The 15,076-nt window shown below is 40.8% G+C and overlaps 1 long non-coding RNA gene across 1 annotated transcript; it reads right to left on the bottom strand.

Annotated features, from left to right (window-relative positions):
• Positions 1–2,453: 2,453 nt before the first annotated feature.
• On the bottom strand, positions 2,454–5,941 carry LOC113029281 (uncharacterized). Its single transcript, XR_003273379.1, has 3 exons — positions 5,879–5,941; positions 2,777–2,869; positions 2,454–2,566 (listed from the first exon to the last, which is right to left on the bottom strand). It is a non-coding gene; the product is annotated as an uncharacterized LOC113029281 (long non-coding RNA).
• Between the last annotated feature and the right edge of the window lie 9,135 nt (positions 5,942–15,076).

The raw sequence follows: 15,076 nt of genomic DNA, 5'->3' as shown, positions 1-15,076 counted from the left end.
TGGCCATTAAAGATGATGGGCTGTCTATCCCCATATCCTCATCCTAAAAAGAAAAACGTTATACCAGAAAAAGTACATTGTTTTTCTTCATTGCTAATTTCTCCCCTTTGTGGCAGTTCTAGGGCATAATTAGAATTTTTCCATTGAAATTTGCCCACTCAGACTGACTGAAGCAACTATGCCTCATGCTGCTAAGTTGACCACTGGACTGGCTCAACCATTTTTATGCTTTTTTTTTCTTTTAAATTACATTAAATAAATGCTAGGGCTGTCTTTGTGGCTGATTACACTAACCTCCCATCTGAGAAATCTATGTACAAAGAATAATTCTAGCAATTTCTGTTATATCTTAATAACTCATCGGCGTGATGCAACCCATGGACAAAACTTGCAAGTTGCCAAAATTTCCAACTATTCCTTCAAGAATTGTTGATAGGATTAAGTTCTCTCTGACATGAAGGCCTGGCTCATCTGGTCATTTTAACCCTGGCAAAATCTACCATTATCATGTTCAGTCTTAGTTAATTGTGCTCTTGAAAAAAACAAGACGGTCTCAAATGCATTAGTGGGGAGGAACACAATAAACTTAATGTGATTCAGATTAATGGGCAGGCAGCATGGGGTTATTCTGCTCTTTGGAAATCACGTGCAAACTCTCTCTCCCTTCCTTCCTCTCTCCCTCTCCAACACATGGAGATCTGGCATGTTTGGCAGCAGTAGAAAAGAGAGCAAACAAAGGGATGAGTGACCAATGCAGTGGCGATGGCCAACTGAGTTATTTGGTCAAAACCCAGTAAAATGGAAGGACAGACTGTTGCTAGGCTGTGTTGTGAGGAAGAGAGAGCACTCTGGCTGAGCTCATTGAAAAGAACCAGCCCTCTGTTTACTCACACAGATATACCACTTTAGAAGCACTGCGATTACCACCAATTAGTATTATTGCCCACTATTACCTCTTATCACCATCTTTGAGCCTTCATTAGCCACTCAACTTGCGGAAAGAGATCTAATGGCTTTGAAGAAGGTACAGGGGAATCTAAACAGCATGAGTGAAGAGTGGAACAGTAACATTTTACATTGAAATTTACTATTGGGTAAGTATCTGGAAATGCACGGCCTCTTTGCTGAAAACTCACTGTTTTTGCAGTTACATAACATCCATTGTTACTCACTCAAACATAACACCCTCCACACCCTTTTCGAACTGCCTCCAATATTATCCCAATTCAAACAGCTCAGTTTGTATTGTTGTGTTTGTGTGCACTCTATACTTGACTTCACTGCTTTAGAAAATGTGAAAGTGGTTCGCTTTAACGTATTCTCCAGTCAAAGGCTTGAACAACATGTCAACAGAAAGACCTCTCTGTCTTTAACAAACAACGGCTTACACACCAAACCACATAAAACTCATTCCTATATACTGCTCGCACACTTCTCACTGCAGTGGATTGTAAACATAAATTGTCAAAACCTGAGGATCCACAGGGAAATACCAAGCCATGAGGGCCACATTCATTTTAAGAGTGGACAGCTTTGGCTTTTGCACGGCTGTGAAATATGAACGTTCATTTTTCAATATGACAAAGAACCAAAACTGCTACTTGTTCAGAAAATAGTGAACCACCTCTAACAAATGACAAAGTGAATATCCTTGGTGGCAAGTCTTGTGCATGTAAAGGTTGATGCAGTGTGTCATGGAGATTCAAAATGATCCAAAAGCATTTTCCATAATGATGAACACTTGTTTTTCCACATATACAATATAGCAGCCTTTGATACTTCCTTGATACATTACATTTGCTACTAAAAATAGCAAAGAATATTAGCTGTTGTTTGATTTCGGTGTCTGGCTGAAGCACCGTCCTCATCCTTACGGGAAAATACTGCAGTGAGTATGTGCCTCTGAAAAAAAGTGAGAGAATGCCAGAAATGATTGAAAATCAGTTGAAGTTATCAGCTGTAAATCACTGCTATGTACACAAGAGAAGTATTGCCCACCCCAGAAAAAAGGTTAGAAAAACAGATCCATGTATCGCTCACGTGTACACCGCTGAGGCCTCCCTCTGTGTTGTGAAAACTCAGAGCGGGGCCTCCGAAGTAAGAAAGACTCAAAGGATTATCCCGGGCTCGGCCTAAACAAGATATAGAAAAAGGATGAAGCAAAGCAGAGGGGGGTAAAACAAGGAATACATTAAAATATGTGTGTTGAATCCCTAGAGGCCAATGTCTTGTTTGAAGAGCCCTCAGGTTAAGGTTAGAGGTCGCAGGTTAGGTTCAGAGGTTATCAGAAGCTGTTTGGGGTTAACTATAGCTGTCTGTGTAGAAGAGCACTCTGTGGTTAAAGCGATTAACCCACCGAAGGTATTCAGGGGTTAAAACTTGAGTGCAGGCCCATATCGACCCAGCAGACATAAACAGAGTGTATGCTACACACCAGCAGGCTCGCTGGGGATAGTGTCCCTGGACTCTCTGGGTGTGGCTGAATCCAGAGCTGGCATGTGAGAGGAAATCAGTGGGGAGTGGAGGTGTTGAACCCTGTCATCCTGTTGTTTCTGGTCACACCTGTCTGTTGGTAGTAAAGATTGTAAAGAATCAACAGGAGATGTTGTGTCTGTTTATGGTGAGAGCAGTGAAACGTAGCAAAGAGGAACCTTTTTTAATGATATAGTTTAACCAAAGTATGACATGGAAACAACTCATCTTTGAACAGCCTGGGGGCTTTGAAGAGTCCATAGAGCTACAAGAGACACTGCAATCTAGACAGACACACACTTACGTGAACAATGATGGCAAGGCTGTTATTTAACGCCTCCCTCATTCGGCCGGGGGATTCACTAGAGTGCTTTCCTAATGGTCTTCCAACTGTGGCCTGAGCAAAAGGTATAGAGGAGGAGAGTGAGGCAATAAATTTAGAGACAGCTTGATTCTTCTCTTTGGCTTAGCTCCAGTCACAACTTTTTTTTTTTCTTTGTGTTAGAAAAGTCTGGACCATGTTCACATTGCACTTGAATGGAGCTCAAGCTTGTTGTCAGATAGCCTTTTTCAGGGCCTCTACACGTTACACTCCACTCATAGCAAATCTGTCCATGTAAAACATCCCTCTTAGCTTGGTCTTGGCATCATCACTGTTTTTGTCCTCATTGAGAGCCCCACAGTTAATTCTGTGTATCACAGCCTGATCTCATTCAGCTCCAGTAACTCGGTGAGGAGTCCCATCTCAGACATGGCAGCGATAATGTCCACTTCTTGTAATCAAGCATGAACAAAGCACGCCTGATTACTTCCATACAGTAGAGCACAGTGACAATATAAGCATCAAAGTAGAGGAGGGTGCCACTTATATGGCATGTCAGGGCTGTAGCCTGGGCACAGATCTGGGCATGAAGTGGCTCTTTTAATGTGTGTGCTCTCTGAACAGTGACTGACATGGAAATTGCTTTGAAGTGCAGTTTGGTGAGCCCTCACAGATCTCACAAACACGCCCTCATACTTAAACTACCTAACTGGTTGATCATCACTGACCTACTCTATGTGTCTGCAGAAACAACATACACAGTGTAAGAACTTCTAATGCCTGATTTAGACCTCTGCAGGAAATCCACTGGAAACCCCTTTTAACCCTGTGGCATAACCCTCCACGTCATTCAGTTGTTGTGGGCTGCGTCAACCCAACTTATAGTTCCATTTCTCAGGAGGTGCATGTCAGGTTACGTGGACAGCAGAGGGTTCAGAGGGGTTTGTGGTTATGTCAGATGTTACGGCATAGAAGCCTAAATCAGGTAGATATACATTCAGAGGTAGTTTGAGGGAAGACTGCTTTTAGGCCTAGCTCACTATTTAATTACTTTTGTTTTCAGGTAGATTTTTGGTTTGCAGTGTTAGCCCCTTAATGCTTAGTGTATAGAATAGAACAGAATAGCCCTTTACTGTCAGTATACATGTACAATGAAACTGTGGGTGCTCCACACCAACTGTGCAAGAATAAAGTATAAATAGTAGGACAATAGGAATAAATAACAAACAAGATCATACTTGAAATTTTTTGATTTTTGAAATTTCTGCATCATCAATGTAATTTTTCCCCCCTGAAAAACCTGAATAAACTAAAAAAAAAGCCAGATGTAGCAAATATGACACAAATAAAAACTCATATGCAAAATCAATATTTAATTGCTTTTTTTAGGCGCTAAAGGGTCAAAGGGTTACCCACATTAACTTCTTGTCTTGCCAACATGGCGATGAGTCCTGCCCTCATGCCTTTCAGAAATATTTTACATGCATTCTCCTATTTAGCACAAGAGGCTGTCTGTGTAAACAGCGGCCTTTTCAGTGCTCTTCAAAAGAAATCGACCACCGTGTTGTTTTTCAGGGTCAGACTGGCTCTCACACGGAGAAACACGGAGGACTTTAATTTTCTCTGATCAAAGTGAGCTGTATAGAGGAAAGGCTTAAACGAGGAATCGAAATGACGTGTTTGAGTCTCAGCTTTAATTCTTGGCCAATTTTCCCACCAGGTGCACTTGGGGAGGGGGGGGGAGTATTGCCAGTACTGCAGGCGATATAATAACACAGTGATGCCATAAAAATAACAGATAAGCTAAGGGTATTCATTAAAGCTAACGGCACTGTAGCCTGTTGTGCAGTGTTGTTGTTTAAAAGAAATGCACTGGTGACGTAATGTTTTTTGTAATTGTTGTTGTGTGATTTGGGAAATCGAGCTGAAAAATTGCACTGTCACATACATTTAAATGACGTACGCACACTCATTCATCCTGTTGTCCACGCTCCACTCCAATTTCCCAGGTGCACCGGGCAGGTCTTAACCAAGCAATGATAATTATGAGCTAGTTGGTTTCTGCATTGTACATCACACAAAGGGGATTTGCTCCAAACTAAGGTCATGCTAAAAAAAAAAAAAAAAACAGGCCTGCGCACATTGTACATAAGCCTGGGTGTCTGAATTGCTGGTTATGTCACTACGTCATTTCTTTTTTTCTTCTTTTCCTCTCTCTCTCCATATTAATCATATCAAAAATAGTGGTGTAACAACAGTAACCACAGGCCAAGCAATAATAGTGAAAACTATCATTAAATATAAGGCACATGCAAAATTATTAATAACTAGCATTTATTTCAAGGGTTAAGAAATACTGTTTTCTCTGCACAAGAATGTTTTATCTGGATTCACACACCTTTGGTGCCCTTCTCACTCTGTATGGATTAGCAAATGGTTTGTTTCTGTGGTTATAGACACCCAACCCTAAAAGTCTTTATTCACACTGTTCTTGTACAGCCAGACATGAAAGTCACCCAACCAGACTGCAAACATAACAACAGCTACGCTCTCCATTGTCCCTAAAGCTAAGTGTCTCTCTCTATTTTGTTTTGGACTGAAAATTGCCACACTTCAAAGCAAGTAAGCATTTGGGTCAAAATTTGTTATCAGATTTTCCAAGCTGTTGTTGACATATTAAATTCTCATTTTGAGTTGCTGGAACAGCCGACATCCTTCAGACTTTATTTGGTTGTGTTTCTCTTACTTTGAGCAGAAAAATAATGGCCTTTATCTGGAATAAACATGCTCACTTATTAGCTGATTCCGAGCCAAAACCCATTTCTTGTTGACTCCCCCCCTTGTGGGTGCCGGGCTCTCTTCCAGTGTTGAACTTTCACAGCCTCAACAACAATATGAGAACAGAGACAATAAAAACAAGCATCTGCATTACTTTCTGCACTGAATGTTTTGGATTCAAACAGGAAATCCCACATCTGACACACAATCTGCTGAAAGCTGTCACTATGTCTTGTCATGGCAAATATGTTGAAAGTGAGCTGAAACAAGTTTTCAGAAACCAATCATTTACAGCACAGTACCTACATCTGTCTTTTCAATCAGTCTAATCCAGGGGTAGGCAACTCCTGGCCTTGAGGGCCGGTGTCCTGTAGGTTTTAGATATCACCCTGCATCAACACACCTGAATCAAATGATTAGTTCATTCCCAGGCCTCTGGGGAACTTCAAGACATGTTGCGGAGGTAATTTAGCCATTTGAATCAGCTGTGTTGGATCAAGGACACATCTAAAACCTGCAGGACACCAGCACTCGAGGCCTGGAGTTCCCTACCCCAGTCTAATCAGTACAACCCATTATTCAGTAACAGGTAGAACCAACTACAGCAATAGCTTTAATTTTTATGTATGACTTTATCACTCTTCATGACAACATTGCTTCAGTTGATGGAGGTTTGTGGGTATTCTCTTAAGTGCCAACTATAGCATTTCAGTCAGGCTGAAGTCTGGCTTTGATTAAGCCATTTCAGCACCTTGATCTTTTGTTTCCTTTTTCAGTAACTTTGCTGTGCTAGGAATCATTGTCCTGTTGCGTGACAATTTCTTCCAAACTTTAGCTGTCAGGCAGATAGCCTCACATTTGAAACAGTTTTTTCAATGACCACAAGGTACCCAGGTGTCACAAAACGGCCGGAGGCCGAACACCAAAATTCAAACCCAAGGCGGAGGCAGAGTAAAGGGTTTAACAAAGGTTTATTAACTAACACCAAAAAATGATGTGGATTGGATTTAAGGCTTGATACATGGGGCATGAGGGTCTTGGCCAGGGGAGTGGGATAAGCAGGGGACAGGTCCAAGAAAGCAATGGCAGATATACATGCTATACTTTATTTTGATGTGGAAAAACACAGATGTAAAGCATAATATTAATAAGGTTTGCATTAAGGTGAGCCCATTAAGCACTACTATTGTGCAGGCCTCTCTTATAATAGAGATTCGTGCCTTTTAAACCAGTGTAAGCACAGTGGAAAATGTCATTGTCATTATGGTTGGTTTACTTACTGGTGGGGCAACTCTTAAATGAAAAATTGATGTTATTAAAGAAGGAAAGAATAAAAGAAATGTAATTTCTATATGCTACAACACAACACAGCGGACAGAACATTACAAAATGAAAGACAAAGCATTTCTCCAGAAGTTTATTGAGTACGTTTAAATTGTAGATGAAGATGCAATAAACTAGATGTGGTGAGTAATGTTAACTGGATTGGCAGTTAAAGACTTGGAGTCTGCAACTTAGTGGCTACGGTGTCAGAGGTCACCACGCTATCCATTTCCTCAGTGACCTTTGCTTCTGCATCAGCAAGCCCTGACATTTCACCCCAGTTTCCTCCTGGCTGGACCCACCTTCTAGGAGCGGTCTCCAGGGAAGGTTTGAAAGCTGTGCTGAAAGGTTAAAGATCACTCAAGCTAGTAATAGTAAAAGTGGTATTTTAGCACTATTTAAGTGCTATTTTAATACAATGTATATAACTTTAGGTCAGTTTGACTGTGCAAATTACAAAGCGCCCAAACTCAGAACCAGTTTTAAATCCTCAGTATTTTCACTTTTCATTCACACAGTCAGCAAGTAACAAACACGATTCCTGTAATTGTTTGGCGAGAGATAACACAGGATGTAATCCTCTGAATCTGAACAGCTTGCTAATAAATCAAAAGTAAATATATTTGTCTTGCAAGTAAATTACCCCTTTTCTGTGGATGTTAGGGTAACCAAAGTGTGCAAATTCATTGTGCTGGCCTTGCACACAAACAGTAGATTTCACCACTCTCTGCTCTGTTGGTGGCCTTTGTCACAACAGCTGTGTTTCTCTAAAGTTTCTCTGCTCAGTAGAATGACTGGTACAGATGCTTTTCCTAAAATGTTTCACGTTGCATGTGAATAATGAAAGTATAAAATTGATTTTACTGGATGACTCATAGAAGATTTTGGCTTGTCCAATCATGTATGATTTTTTTAACGCAGCACTTGAGGGTGTGTAACTTTGAGTAGATAATGAAATAATCGCTGTCAGCAGGTACTGAGTGTGTCAATTCAAAGTCACAGCAGGGTGTGATCAGTGCAAATCTTCAATGCCAAAAAGCTCTATATTTTATGAACCACACCTGCTCAGTCTTTAATCATCACCTTCACTTAGTTTTCAAGGTAAACGCACGGGTCACTCCCAGTCCAAGATTTGAAGTGTTGTTTTCTGCTGTGGCGTGGCATTTTACAGAAAGCGGTCAGCATAATGAAAATGCTCTTTATCATTACGGTCTCTGTGTTTATGTGTGTGCGCATGTGTTTACAGGGTGAGCAAGTGTGAAATTGTCTTCAGCACATGTTTTATTGTGTTCCATGGCAGGGGCAGTGGAAGCAGCAGTCGACAGGCTGCAGTTACGCCTTTTCCTCCAGACTCTTTCCCTGTTCCTTCCACAGCTGTTGCAGCGGTCCAACCCTTTTCCGACCTATGCCGCATACACACAAAGAAATACTTGGTGCTTGTTGCGTTTGCAAATGCATAAAGAAAGTAAATCCCACTGCATTAAAAAGAAAAAGCAATTGCCTTATAAAACCCTGGCATTTGTAAAGACCTAACACTGAAAGATGTTAGGTTAGAATGACAATATTTGCAAACTATTCAAAAAGTGGCACTCCAATCAAGCTGGCAATGTGGCTCGAAATAAGTCTGTGCATGGTTTCCGCAATAATTCTACGACTGTGTGTTTCACATAAACAGGATATCTAGAGAGGAAAAGCTCAGGGTGGGAAAAGACAGAGGTGGGCTAGGATTAGAAGCACTGAAACAAATGCATGAACAAATAATTGTACAATTGAGAGGAACTACTGAATCACCACACTGAAGAAAAACAATCATACGACTCCAAATGAGAAGATAACTGCAGACTAAACTACTTTCCCAATGAAATACTGCTGGGAGCTGCAAACTGTGATGTTGAGATAAGAACATAATCACTGAAAACCAGCCTTGTGCCACAACTTCTTATTATTATTATGCAGCTTATCTTCTCAAACCTGGTCTAATCCGTTATTGTGGCACAGTGTGCAGTTACATAACTTGGAACAGCATCAGTAAGATGGAGGAGTTCTCACACACACTGGAAGACCATCATATGATGGGCACAGCAGAGTACAAACGCACAATGCAGTGCAAACAGGTGCAACAAGTCCAGCTGGAAAACAGTGGGCTTCCTCTTAAGCTGCTTAAATGAAGTCAGAAAGTTTTGATCTTTTGATTTTTAGGGCGAACAGTAGCGTATTGTCCCAAAGCATGTCGAGAGGCTGATTTCTACTCGCAGGCGGTGACCCTCTTTCCAGACAAAGTGTTTCCCCTCACCATCACTGACTCACAAGGTAGAGCCTATTACACAACCAACGGGTTGAACGGGGTTAGAACAGGGGAGGTGAATTACTGATGGATGATCCATTTTTCGAGATAAAAGATTTTAACAAAGTGGATGACTTTTGCGTGAGAACGGAGCTCAGCACATGTCCTATTTGCTCGAGGCTGGCTACAAGTCAATTATGCTGTAACTGCCAGTGAAGAGGAAAACCCATTGGAAAGGTCCAGAAGAACTGAGAGAGAGAAACAAGGTTATTGTAGTTCGCTAAAACTAAGTTAGAAACTACAAGCTGATTTTAATTTAATTTAATTTAAAATTTAAATAAAAAGTAGATGTCTGAAAAGGAAAAAATGAATGAACATCTTTATTGAGACTCTGGATGTCTTTAAGTCGACTGCTTTCAAAAAGTTTTGTGTTTTTATTGTACTGATATTCCTAAACCTTGCCTCTGACACATGCTCTGCACACAATAACGATTAAAAAGACTAAAACTAACATAGAAAGGAATAAAAGTTGAACTAAAACCAAACACTTTCAAAGAATAAAAACCAAACTGAATCAACAAAATACAAAACTATCATAAGTCTGGAGAGAAACCAACTGCCAGGTCGACCCACCACGTAGCCAGATTATTGCTTTATTTGGTGGAAAAACTGAAGATTTATGAGTATCTTAATCTGCCAACTTGTGACACTGTTAGGGACTGTACACTCAGTAATTATACGATTAGACTCTGACAGCTTATTTGTGTGTTTTTTATTTTTTTTTGTTGGATCTAAGTTCCCATTTGCTCTTAAACAAACAAAGGGATAGGCCGTGACAAGTGTTTTCAGTGGAAATGAGGAAAGAGTTCGAGAAAGAGTAAAGGGTGTGTTTGGAGTTTTGTGCAGCAGAGATTCCTTCTCGGTCATTAATTGCGAGAAATAAACAAACAAAAACTAATTAAAGAGCATAAAACAAAACAATAAAACATAAGAAGTAGATGTAATTGACTCACAAAGTCTTAACAAGCTCATAAAAGTCGAGTGCGTAAAACAGTGCAGAGCACCATCTCCAACTGTTTGATCTAAAGTTGCTACACTGGTTACTAAATGATAGAGAGAATAAAAAATATCAGAAAACCAGCTGTACAATCAACCCCATGTGTACAGGAGAGCCTTTCAGATAGTCCAGGACTGCAGCTAGCCAGGGGGAGTCTCCTCTAATCCTTCCCCACCCCAGACATCTCGTCTCTGGGATTGCATGCCACTCAGTGCACCCTCAGGTGGACCTAAATTAGATCTGGCAACGCCTGGATCAGTCGAGTATTCCATCAAAAGACACTTTTCATGGTAGCTAAACCCTGGAAAAGTCACATATTCACTCATTAGCCATTTTAAAATATTGTTATTATTAGTCCTACAAAATGCAGGAGATGTGCAAGTTGTGTAGAGAAATGAGAATCTGCATTAGCACGGCTGCTGTTGTCAGTGTTAGAGATTCCCAGACGGGGAATAAAAACAGGGCTGAAGAAGGTTGTCTGTCAGCCAGTGTTATCGATAGAATAGACTGACAGCTGCTGTCATGAAAAGAGCCGCTGTGTTCTCCACGCTGTCACTCTGCTCCTCACAGAGAAAAGAGGAAAGAGCAGTGTGAAACGAGAGCGGTCAGAGAGTCAGAGGGACAACAGGTGATGACTGCAGAGATTTACAGGAGGCATCAGGCAGGTCCCGACACCTTCACAGCAAGCACCGGCTCTAACCTGTCCCATTTCTGTTCTCTGGATGCAGACACAGACAGGGTTAACTTCTAAAATCACTATATAAAAGTACTTATAAGTGTTGGCGTGTGACTTAAATGAGTATGATCTGCCGTTTGTGCTCTTTTTTTCCCCCTCTAACCACAAAGAGACACATCTGAGAGATGCCTGTTTGCAGTTTTCCACACGTGCTAACTAACTTTTGATCTAAAAATGAGAAAGCGATGAGTATTAAACCTAACTTGAAACAGAAACAAACAGGCCACAGCAGTGGATTTTTGTGCATTCTTGTTTTGTTGAGACACAGCTTCAAACCGCAAGATGTATGCCTGTAAAACATCAGTCTGCACCAAAAGGTGCCTTAACTAAAGGCTGTGAACATGAATCAAACTACCACTACCTGATGATTAACCATACGAACAGCTTGAAGTCCTATATCTGCATGCCTATCTGCTAAAGTTTGCTGTTTTTCTAAGCCCATTTCACTTCTTTGGAAATTCGACTCGGACAAAACAGGGAATAAGAATGAGTCATTTCAAAATAAACCTTTACATATGTGAAAGCGATTGAACTTTATTTTACTGTGCCAGCATTTTGTTCTGTGTCTTTCTTCTGTCTGTCTTACAGATAGAAAGATGATAGTGACAAATATGTCTAGTGCCTCAGGCCATCTAACCAATAAAAGATAATTTGTGCTTGGCTTCCTCTTTGCCATTGAAAAAAATCGTATTCTGTTTTACTATTACACTCTTCGGCCTCCTTGGGAAGGCCTATGTTAGGCACTGGAGAGGAAAGTTTGTCCGTTATTCGAACCTGGTTACATCAGAAACAATGTGGTTTTTGTCCTGGTTGAGGAACACTGGACCAGCTTTTGATCCCTTCAAGGATATTTGAGGATGTGTGGGAGTTTGTCCAACCACTCTTCGTGTGGTTTGTGGACTTGTAGAAGGCATTCAATCGCATCCCTCTGAGATACCTTTGGGATGTCCTTTAGGATTATGTGGTGCTCGCCATTGCTACAAGCCATCTGTCTCTGTGCAACTGCTGCAGGAGCCTGCTTTTCATTGGTGGCAATAAGTTTGGCTCATTCACAGTGCGTGTTGGTCACATTTGTCACAGATTCCTTTGATGGTTTCTGCGGACAGAATTTCTACGTGTAGAGATGGGGTGAGGAGTTCAGTAGAGCCGCTACTCCTCCAAATCAAAAGGAGTTAAGTTGTTTCGAACATCTGGCAAGTGTGACTCCTGGTCGCTTCCTGGGTGAGGTGTTTCAGCTATGTCCCACTAGAAGGAGGCCCCAGGGCAGGACACATTGGAGAGATTACATCTTTCTGCTGGTCAATGGATGGATGGATGGATGAATGTTTTTTTATTAGCAATCTTGTGCAGCCATTTGGTTTTTCCCTGATATTTGTGTTCTGTGTGAATTCAGGACTTCTGTCTGGCTCTGTTTCCTTTCTTGCTCGTTGTAGTTTGTAATCAAAGGCAAGTTTAGCAGATGCAGATGGGACATTTATTTGCCTTGATGCAGATTTGTTTTTGGGGTTTTTTGCAGCTTGCTCATTATAGTCAGAATGTTCCTCATAAAATGTAATCATTTTAAAGTAAAATTCAACTTCTTTGTGAACTAACACTTATCGTCAGTGTAAATAGAATATATGAGTTTTGAATTATAATGCCTCAACAACGCTCTTCTTCTTTGAGCTGCTCCCTTTAGGGTTCCCCACAAATAATCATCTCCATCAATCTCATCCTATCCCCAGCATTCTCCTTTGACATACCAGCCCTCTGCACACGCTCCTTCACTACATCCATGAATCCTCTCTATATTCTTCGTCTTTTCCTCCTGCCTTTTGCCATCCTTTGTTCCCTTTAACCACAATCTCACCTCTGCAAATCCCAACTGTCTCAACTTCATCTCTCTACTCTATCTTTGCCATCTCCATCATATCAGCCAGCTCTCTTTCCACTTACCAGCCATTTCCCCTGTATTTAAAGTCCCTAGCCTCACCTCTACACACCTGCCTTCATTTTTCATTTTATGGCAAACACCCTTCCTCCTGATTTATCCAGGATTGGGACTGACATTAGCCGTATACTTGCTTGTACCAAGTATACGGCTATATAGAAAAATATAGAGTCGATATGAGCATAATAGGTACCCGTTTAGCTACGAATAACTGAATGCAACAAAAATATTCAACAAATAAACAAATAACACCAGAGGAAAGCATTCCAAAACACTGCTAATAATGTGGGTCATCAGCTTGTACTGGATCTTATCCGAAAATAAATGGGCTGAAATAATTTAGGCCACTCAATTGGTGGCAGAATTTTCTGGGCTGGTATTTTAGCAGCACAACAGACTCTAAATATCTCCCGGCTTTTCTGTGATTTTGATATCGCCATATCCAAATTGACGTGTGATCGGACCCCTTGCTCTCGGATGCTTCCTAAAATAGCTTGTGTGAAAGCAGGGTCTGTTGTGCGGAGCTGTCACTGACCCTTTCGGCAGGGGAAGATGCGTTCACACTGACTGCCTTCCTTGTGACCGTAGCCTGCACAAAGATAAAGCATGTCACATTCAATCGCCGTAGACACACGGTACCCATGACATCATCCTGTGCACAAGAGGCCGGCGAAGCGGTGTCAAGAGTGAGAGCAAAGCAGAGGAAAGTGAAGAAGAGCACACAAACCAGGCGTCCTGTGCATGCTTTGAGCACACAGAGCAAAACCAACATGGGCAGTGATGTCAGCTGCTTTCCCATAGAGAGGCTATGGGAAAAAACTGGGGTGCAGCCCCCCTTTTTAACATCTTCTAGCATAAATGGCATATTAATCCCTCACATTTAATTGGAAAAGGTAGCATTAAATATGTCACTCAAAGAGTTGTTGTACATAACCACTTAGTTTGAATATAAAATAGTCACTAAATTCTGATGCTGGTTGATGTAAAGCTTTAAAACCATAGAAAGGATTCTTGCAGTTTTGTGAAAAGAGGTAGAACGTCTTAGTAGTGGATTAAGTCACATTTCCAACTACAGACACATGTTCTGGACTTGAGGAAATAAAAGATCTAAAGCACAGTGTCTTAGACCAGTCTGCAAGGCTCAAGAGCTGAATCTGAGATATGGGTTTACAAAGGTTGCCCTCTGTTGGTGATTATGAATCCTGCAGAATAGTTGCACCTAAAAGCTGCATAGCATACAGCCAAGCTGACTGCCTATGCTGAGAAAGGTTTTTGAAAACCAATTTCTATCTTAATTAATTCAAAATTTATGCTAAAACTGCACCTATTGTGTTGGGGAGTCTTGAATTTATTAATTTATTGTATTGAATTTAGAAATAGATGGAACGAAAAAAAAACCCAAAAAACCCTGTACACCCCCACCCCTCTTTGTCCCACAATGAAACAATCCCAAACATTAAAGAAATTATATGGCTCACCATTGTCCCTAACAAATATCTGGAATATGTGGAAATTATTTTCCATTCCTTAAATTTTTCTACATTTTCAGCTGATCTGCTCATTAAAGTATGCACAGTTGTACAGTGTAAAGTATTTCCCCCCTTCCTGATTTCTTAGGTTTTTACATATTTCTCACAATCACGTTTCAGATCATCAAACAAATTTTAACGTAAGGCAAAGTTAACCTGGTAAATAGAATAAAGAAATTCATTAGTGGAAAAAGTTATCTACCTTCCTCCCCATGATGAACTAAGTGTGATTAACCACATTTATCAAAAATAGTAAGGTCAGTTTCTCCTGCCACACCCAGGTCTCATTACTGGCCTGTTGAATCAAGAAATCACTTAAATAGAACCTATCTCAGAAGTGAAGTTCGCTAAAAGATCTTGAAAAGTAACGCATCATGGAACGATTTAAAGAAACTCGAAAACAGATAAGGAACAGTCACTGACATTTATCAGTCTGGAAAGGTCTGGAAAGGTCTGGAAAGCGATTTCTCAGGCAATGCGACTCCAGTGACTCACAGTGAGAGCCATTATCCACAAATAGAGAAAAAATGGAACAGAGGTAAACCTTTGCAGGAGTTGCCGGCCTACCAAAATTACTCCAAGACAGCAACGATGACTCAGCCAGGAAGTCACAAAAAACCCCAAATCAACATTAAAGAACCGCAG

This window comes from Astatotilapia calliptera, chromosome 2 (assembly GCF_900246225.1).
Source record: "Astatotilapia calliptera chromosome 2, fAstCal1.2, whole genome shotgun sequence".
Classification (NCBI taxonomy): Eukaryota; Metazoa; Chordata; class Actinopteri; order Cichliformes; family Cichlidae; genus Astatotilapia; species Astatotilapia calliptera.
This window is presented reverse-complemented; position numbering and strand designations above follow the sequence as displayed.